Source organism: Styela clava, chromosome 10 (genome assembly GCF_964204865.1).
Source record: "Styela clava chromosome 10, kaStyClav1.hap1.2, whole genome shotgun sequence".
NCBI lineage: Eukaryota > Metazoa > Chordata > Ascidiacea > Stolidobranchia > Styelidae > Styela > Styela clava.
Window position 1 is genome coordinate 13,213,840 of NC_135259.1, and position 7,613 is coordinate 13,221,452.

The window sequence follows — 7,613 nt, forward strand, 5'->3', positions numbered from 1 at the left end:
CCTAAAAATGAGATATTGATATTAATTCATTTATAAGCGAACTAGTCATTATGAGGTTTAAGATGATTAATTTTGAATTTTTAAAATAACAATATGCAAATTACGTAAGATGGCAGAATGGAAATTCAATTTGAAGTTCATTTTAGTTCAATTTACAGACCATCTTCTATTGTCATTACTTAAAAAATTTCTGAGGAATGAACAAAAAATCAGTTGCAATTTTGTTCCAAGCTACTCAGTTAATAATACACACAAAAGTCCCCTGGTTCTAGACACAAACTAGCAGAAAATGCAATAAATCAATTTCATTTACAATAATTGAATTTAGCTAGATTGGGTCATACTTAATCAAACATACCCGGCTGATAGTAGAAAAAAAAACATTGTTCTACAATAACATTTGAGAAAAAGAAGTTCACGAATGATATCCATAGCAATGGTATGCAATATTTCTCATTGAATAAAAATATAATGACCAACAAATTTACAGTTTGTTTCCTTGTTTAAAAAATTGTTTTAAGTTTGACCATAATCATGTTAAAAACTTCAGAGAAACTATAGAAGTTAGAAGAAGGTCTATAATAATTAGTTTCCTGTAGTACATTTCAAATGAGTTATAACATAAGTTATATTACATTACAACTATACAAGCCATAACCAAAATCGGAGATAAAAGACACTTGTTCGCCCTAATCTTCAGTTCAATTTAAGCGAGACTAACTACCGTACATACGCGATGCGATGGTGAATCCATATGTGTATAAAGCAAGTATGTTATAGCAAGAATAAAGATGACTACTCTACATGATTCAAAATTTATATCAAAAAAAGTCTTCAACATACTTGGGTAAGGAAAGTCAGTAGATCGAATAATTAACACATGCTAGAAATCATTGCATCATATACACACACTGATCCACGAGTTCAAAAGCTTAGAAGATACTACACTACTAAGTCGCTTGTTACAACATTATACAGCCATGGACAATTTAAGATAAACAACATAACAGCCTGACAAACATTTTCATTTTCTAATATCACATTCCCAATTCATCTCCAAACATTGGGGAAATATTGATCAGTTAAAACCAGTATTGATTTTCCATTCATGAGGTGCAGTTCTGCATTTCAAGAAAATATTGATCTGCAATGAGCATCAGAGTACCAAATCCCTATTAAGGCATCAGATAAGATTATATTGGTGCCACTTTGGTATGATTTTAGTAATAACCTTATAGTATAACCTTATTCAGTATAACCTTACCTTAACCCTTACCCAACGATGACAGGATTAGGAACTGAATTATATAAAAATGTCTTTATGCGATTGAGATCACATATCATGATGGTTTTAGTTTTATGCACTGAAATCACATACCAAAGTGCAACTGATTACGGCATTTATATAAATGCATATTAGTACTATTGTATACCGAAATACAAAATGACAAAAATAGGACAGTCAAGTTTTTGGAAAATAAATATTTCTGTCTAGTTATTTTTACACAATCTTACCAACAACCTACCTATAACCTATACACAACTCCTATATACAATACAGTATATCAAGATAACAGTACTGAATAAATTTTGGAAAAGCACCCTGTTCCACAACAATTTGATATAAATTCCAATTGCATTTCATTCAATGACAATTGTTTCAATAAGTTGAGTAAGAGCAGGAACATCCAAAGTTGAATATTTTACCATTTCAAATAGGCCTACATTTTGAGAATATATTTCAGTATGGAATATCGAATACATTCTAAATTAGAGGCATATTCACATATGAAAAATTTTGTGAATCAGTAATCAGTATATCTTTATGTTGATCATATCTAAAGCGAGATAATTTCTTTGTGTTGTTTCTTACCAGTTGGGATAACTTGCAGTATGTTTTGATCTACAGGTCGGACATCCCAAAATCCCCAACTTTTAAATAAAAATGTTCTAAATTATTCCCTAATTCAAAAATTTACTGAATCGTTTACAATGAATTTCATATGTATTCGAATATTCGATTCGTTTTGGACAGCCCCGGTAAAGAGTTAATTATTACTTATTTCGATTTTCCTCATTTTAGTTCTATTTTGAGTTTGGGGACTGTCTGTGTTAGCCAGGTGAATATACCCCCTGCTCATAGGTTTCAGTCCCTTTACACAACTCGATGTAAAATAGGCAAACAAAATTAGTTACCTCCATATTGGTACACACACTTCTGGAGCGCCGACAATCTACACGGGGACTACACTTAGTCGTTAGTCCTAACAATACACTTCAAGACAAAAAAATTAGGAAATTTCAATGCGAACAGTGCAAGATAATAAAGACTAAGTTGTATAACATCTGTTTTGATGAATAAGAAAATTTTTTCAAAGGTAGAACTGGTCAGAGGAAGGTCGCAAAGCATCACCTCAACAAAAAGTAGCAAGACTCTTACTGTTATAATAGGCAAAGCAATATCGCTGATTCTTCTAAATTGTAACCCAACCTAATGAAAATTGAATTAATTTGATCTTAGTGTTCCTCCGGCCTTAACCAAGCCCGACCCTAGCAGAGCATTGAGTGCAAAAAAAATAGTTCCTGGTTGGGATCACATATAATGCGACACTGAGCTGCATGAATAAAATGAGACGTAGAGCTTCTAAGAATATTATGAGATGACTGCTATTAGGTATTAACTAGCTGTCCAGAGATCATCGCTGATTAACGGTAATACATTCTAGTCCAGTAGTCCTAATTAAGAATAGCAAATTGATACTGTGGGTACACTTTGAAAAATAGTGAATGCATAAACTAGCATATAGAGTTTATTTTAGCTCCTCTGACAAAAATACAGTCAGAAATTAATGAAAAAATAAGAAAATATTTGGGTAACGAACAGAACATGTAATGATTACAAATTACCATCCTTAATCCGACTACTAAATGAGAATATTATGCCCAGCTAATATGTCTGGGGTAGCTAATTTGACTAAAATCAATCATCTCATGGTATTTTTAGAAGATATTCACTCCATTATATTTATGCAGCCCCGCTGCGCAGAATTATGTCAATCACAGATTAATACTTACATAAGAAATGATATAATTCCAATTTGGACACGCTTAATCAAACATAGCAAGCTGATAGTAATAAAGAGCATTATACTACAACTAGCATTTACAAAGAAGTAATTCTATGGCAAATATAAGCAATACTGTTATTATTGAAGTAAACATTGAAGTTTGTCTATAATGGGTTCCCCATATCACTATTTCCATTGCTCAGAAAAATGCATAATTCTTAAGTGCCTACTTTCAATCCATCTGAAATAGCTTATTTCAGTATTTGTACAAATTTGATTTCGGGTAAAATACAGTCAAATCAATTTTTCCCATTCAATACATGTCAAATTCGCATTTATTTACTATATACAAAAAATCCGAATTACTGGTATATTAGTTTTTAAATATTTAAACAGGTGTATGGTGGCCCATCGTTGTCACTAGTAAAATCTATGAAATAAAATAAAAAATTGAAAACAAAAAAAAATTTAAAAAAAAAAAAACGCGAATAAAATGAAAATAAAGGTTGACAACGATGGGCTGTTTGCAAAATTTTTCAAAATAAAAAAGCTTTTCTTTTATCACTTTTTTTTTTGCATTTTCAATTTTTTATTCCATTTTTATTTTATTAGTAATTTATTTTTTCCACAAAATTTTATCAATTCATTTTTATTTTTTTATTTTACTTTTTTAATTTTTTTGGAATTTTACTAGTGACTATGGGCCACCATACAGGTGAGTTTAATATCGAATATTTTATTTAAAATAGATCAGAAGCTCGATCGATCGATCGATCATCGAATTTTACTTGATGCTGTGATGGGCAAAGTTTTATCGGATTGCAGGGCTAGCAATTTCCGAATTTATATCGTCATTACTGCATTAATGCTTTTTACTTTTCTAAATTCATTCTAAAGTGAACTATCAGCTACTAAATTTGGCACCAAAATTGTAAAACAATTATAACTGATTAACACTTACTTCAGTACTTATGACTCAAAACAGTAAAAGCAGTTTAGAATGTTCAGACAGCATTGAACTGCTCTTCATATCCTAACACATACTGTCAGACTGTAGTCCGACTTGCATATACCGGTACCGTATAGCTGCATAGTCTGATAGTCTACTGATTAGTCCGGAACATCCCAGATTCAGACATAAACATATGAAAACATTCCCATTATGTTCCCATTACAGCATTATAAAACCTATCTATTCCGACTTTGGTATCGACACCGCAGTCTCTCCCTTTTAATACGATAATATCTTGAATATCTGAAAAGAATAATCGCACCTTCCCCCGATTACTGTACCAAGAATGTATCTCAGCAATATGCCGCTGTGCGTTATTTATAAGAACGAAGAGTGGTAGTTGGAGTTCAAAAAAAGGGAACAACATTCCAGAAACGTACGTCACTCGTTGAAATCTCCCGGTATTGCCATTTATCTCTTTTCGCGGGCGAAACCGAATGATGGAAAACTAGAGCAATGAAAATAACGGAAAATACATTGGAAAGTGAAAAATTTCACATTGCCAATACTGGCAAGTATTTGCAGGTTCTAATTCACTAAGAATAATTATGTGAGAGAAGGTTGCTGGACTCCTCACCAAAGGCGAAGGCCACCTAATACTATACCCGACATGGTCTAGTAACCGGACGAGAGAAAAAAATAAGTTTATTTCGACTCCCCAATTAGCAATAGGCGATAAAATAATTGATAAAAACAAACAAATAAAACTGATTATAGAATTAGGAGAGGAAAAAACCTTAAGTGAGGTTTAAAACGTTCAGAATGGTAAATAAAAGGATTTTCCAAAAAGAAGTGGTACGTGTTCACTCAACTAAAATTATTAGGTCAATTCACACACACTCTCACGAACACACACAACCACTGAGATATTATAAAGTGAGGAAAACGCGATGAACTTAAGATAAGAGACGCTGAGACGGTACATAGTAAACTAGAAACAAATAAATCAAATTTATTTGCCACGCCATATTAATCATTCTATAACGGTTGCCAAATTGAATATCGATTTTATAATCAAGAGTGAACAATGTAGATAAATTGAAAAAAAAAAATATCGAAAAGGTGGATATGATTAGATTCAAATTGCCCAACCAAAAATTGGATACAGGAGAAGACTAGAAGCTAGATTGGGAGGAGTGGGCTAGAGCTAGAAAACTGCATTCACCAATCAGAGCCAAATCCAGCTGAACTTTAGTCTAGCTAGAGTAGACTTTAGAATCTACCCTAGATTCTATAAAGTACTAATTATTACGCTACCGGTAACAGATAAGTACATAATTACATCGAGGCGGTAAGGTACTGAGATAGGATTTGGGAATATATTGGTTATCAAAGGTGTGAGCAAAGATTATAAAAGAATAAGAATATAAGAATAAAGGTTGTTATTGCACAGGATCATTCTGAAATTAACATGGAAGATTCATCACAGTTGTTGTAAAATTTTATGTAGACTTCATTTGACCATTGTGAAGCAGCCTGACAAATAAATCTGCAAGTAGATGCCTCAACGATTGCATATAACGTAACATTGTGCATTCGTTGAAACTCTTCTCCCCGATCTGTCAAACTAGGTGTTAGAACCTTGGGTGTCGCAGCTCGATAACCAGTTTTGGTTCCCCGCGGCTTCCCTTCCCCAGTAATTTAAATATCATTTTTTCTTCATATTTTTGCATGTTTTTTACTGGTTGGAAAAAATAAACTTGACTTGACTATTATTTTAAGATTAAGAAATTGTTCAATTGAGGAGGTTATTGATCAATAAATGTTTAATTTGATATACAGATGATTTGAAAAATGCTGTTTGGGACACAGAAAAAGTTATAACACCATGCCAAGAACACTTGGTTTTAATCTTATCACACTATCTTAACTTTGGACATCAAGTACATTCCACAGCAATACCTTATCTAAATACAAAATGATAGCTTACATAAAAGATAAAAAACCACATCAAATTACAATGAATAACAACAGAAAATTAATATTTGGAGGGGAGAATCTAATATAGCTCAACTGCTCGCCTAGTTACAGTAATTAGTAATCATGCAAGAACTGTATTATACTACCTACGACCATCATAGGGAAAAACCAGCACTTGAACAAAAAACAAAAGCCATGCATGCGTAATAATCAAGATCCCATATCAAGAAAAGAGTAAGAATCATGCACATGCAAACGTTAACAGCTATTTAAAGAAAATAGGCTACCACAGTGATTAGCAGTTGCAGGAACAATAACTATATTAATATAGATGTCCAACATACCCCCAAAAAATACCAAAATGCAAGTGCAGAGTGGTTTTGTCATGAACTGTCAACAAGAAATTTATTTGCCTTGAGGTTTGATAAATATTTACTTCCGAACTATCAACACGTTTATGACACAGCTAATTTCATATAAAAATCATATATATATATCAGCGCGCTTCGAAAAATCAATTTTCAATAGTTGCAAACTAAATGAGACTTGTTCCTGAAAAGATTTTTTAGAGTTTCGACTTTTTCATGCTATTAGGCCTGACAGTAGCCAGCTTGTATCTGTACTCTGTAGCCAAGGTTCCCTCTAATTTTTTGTAATATGTGTGCGCATAAATTTTGGTGTGTGCGCACTTTTTTGGAAATGACTAATATTTGTGCAAAAACCGATAAAGAAATTTTGGCGTTCTAACCGGGTAATGGGTGGGCCAACAACAAACTTTCTCAACCTGCCAATCGAGAAAATTGTTACATTACATCGAAATACGTCTGTGCGCAGTAAATCTATGCGTGTGCGCAGCCTCTGAAAGCTGTGTGCGCGCGCACACCTTAGAGGGAACACTGTCTGTAGCCCTACCGTATTTTTTTGAATGGATCGTGTGGCATAAGGTCAGGTGCCAGTACCACATCAAATTACAATTAACGACAACAGCAAATTAATACTTGGAGGGGAGAATCTAATACAGCTCGACTACTCGCCTAGTTAGAGTAATTAGTAATCTTGCAAGAACTGTATTATACTACCTACGACCACTATAGGGAAAAACCAGCACTTGAACAAAAAACAAAAGCCATGCATGCGTAATAATCAAGATCCCATATCAAGAAAAGAGTAAGAATCATGTACATGCAAACGTTAACAGCTGTTTAAAGAAAATAGGCTACCACAGTCTATATTATTATAGATGTCCAACATAGGCTACCCCCAAAAAATACCAATATGCAGGTGCGAAGTGTTTTTGTCATGAAGTGTCAACAAGAAATTTATTTGCCTTGAGGTTTGATAATTAATTACTTCCGAACTATCAACACGTTTGCAATATAGCTAATTTCATATAAAAATGATATATATCAACGCGGCTTCGAAAAATTAATTTTTAATAGTTGCAAACTAAATGCGACTCGACTTGTTCATAAAAAGATTCTTTAAACTTCAACGTCGTCAAATTCAAGGAAAGGAAATTCAAAAGTTTTAGTCCAGTAAAACACAGGGAATGCTGGCTCAGATTTACTCTTAATTAAAGGGTAGGAACAAATCAGAATTACTTATTTGGTTGA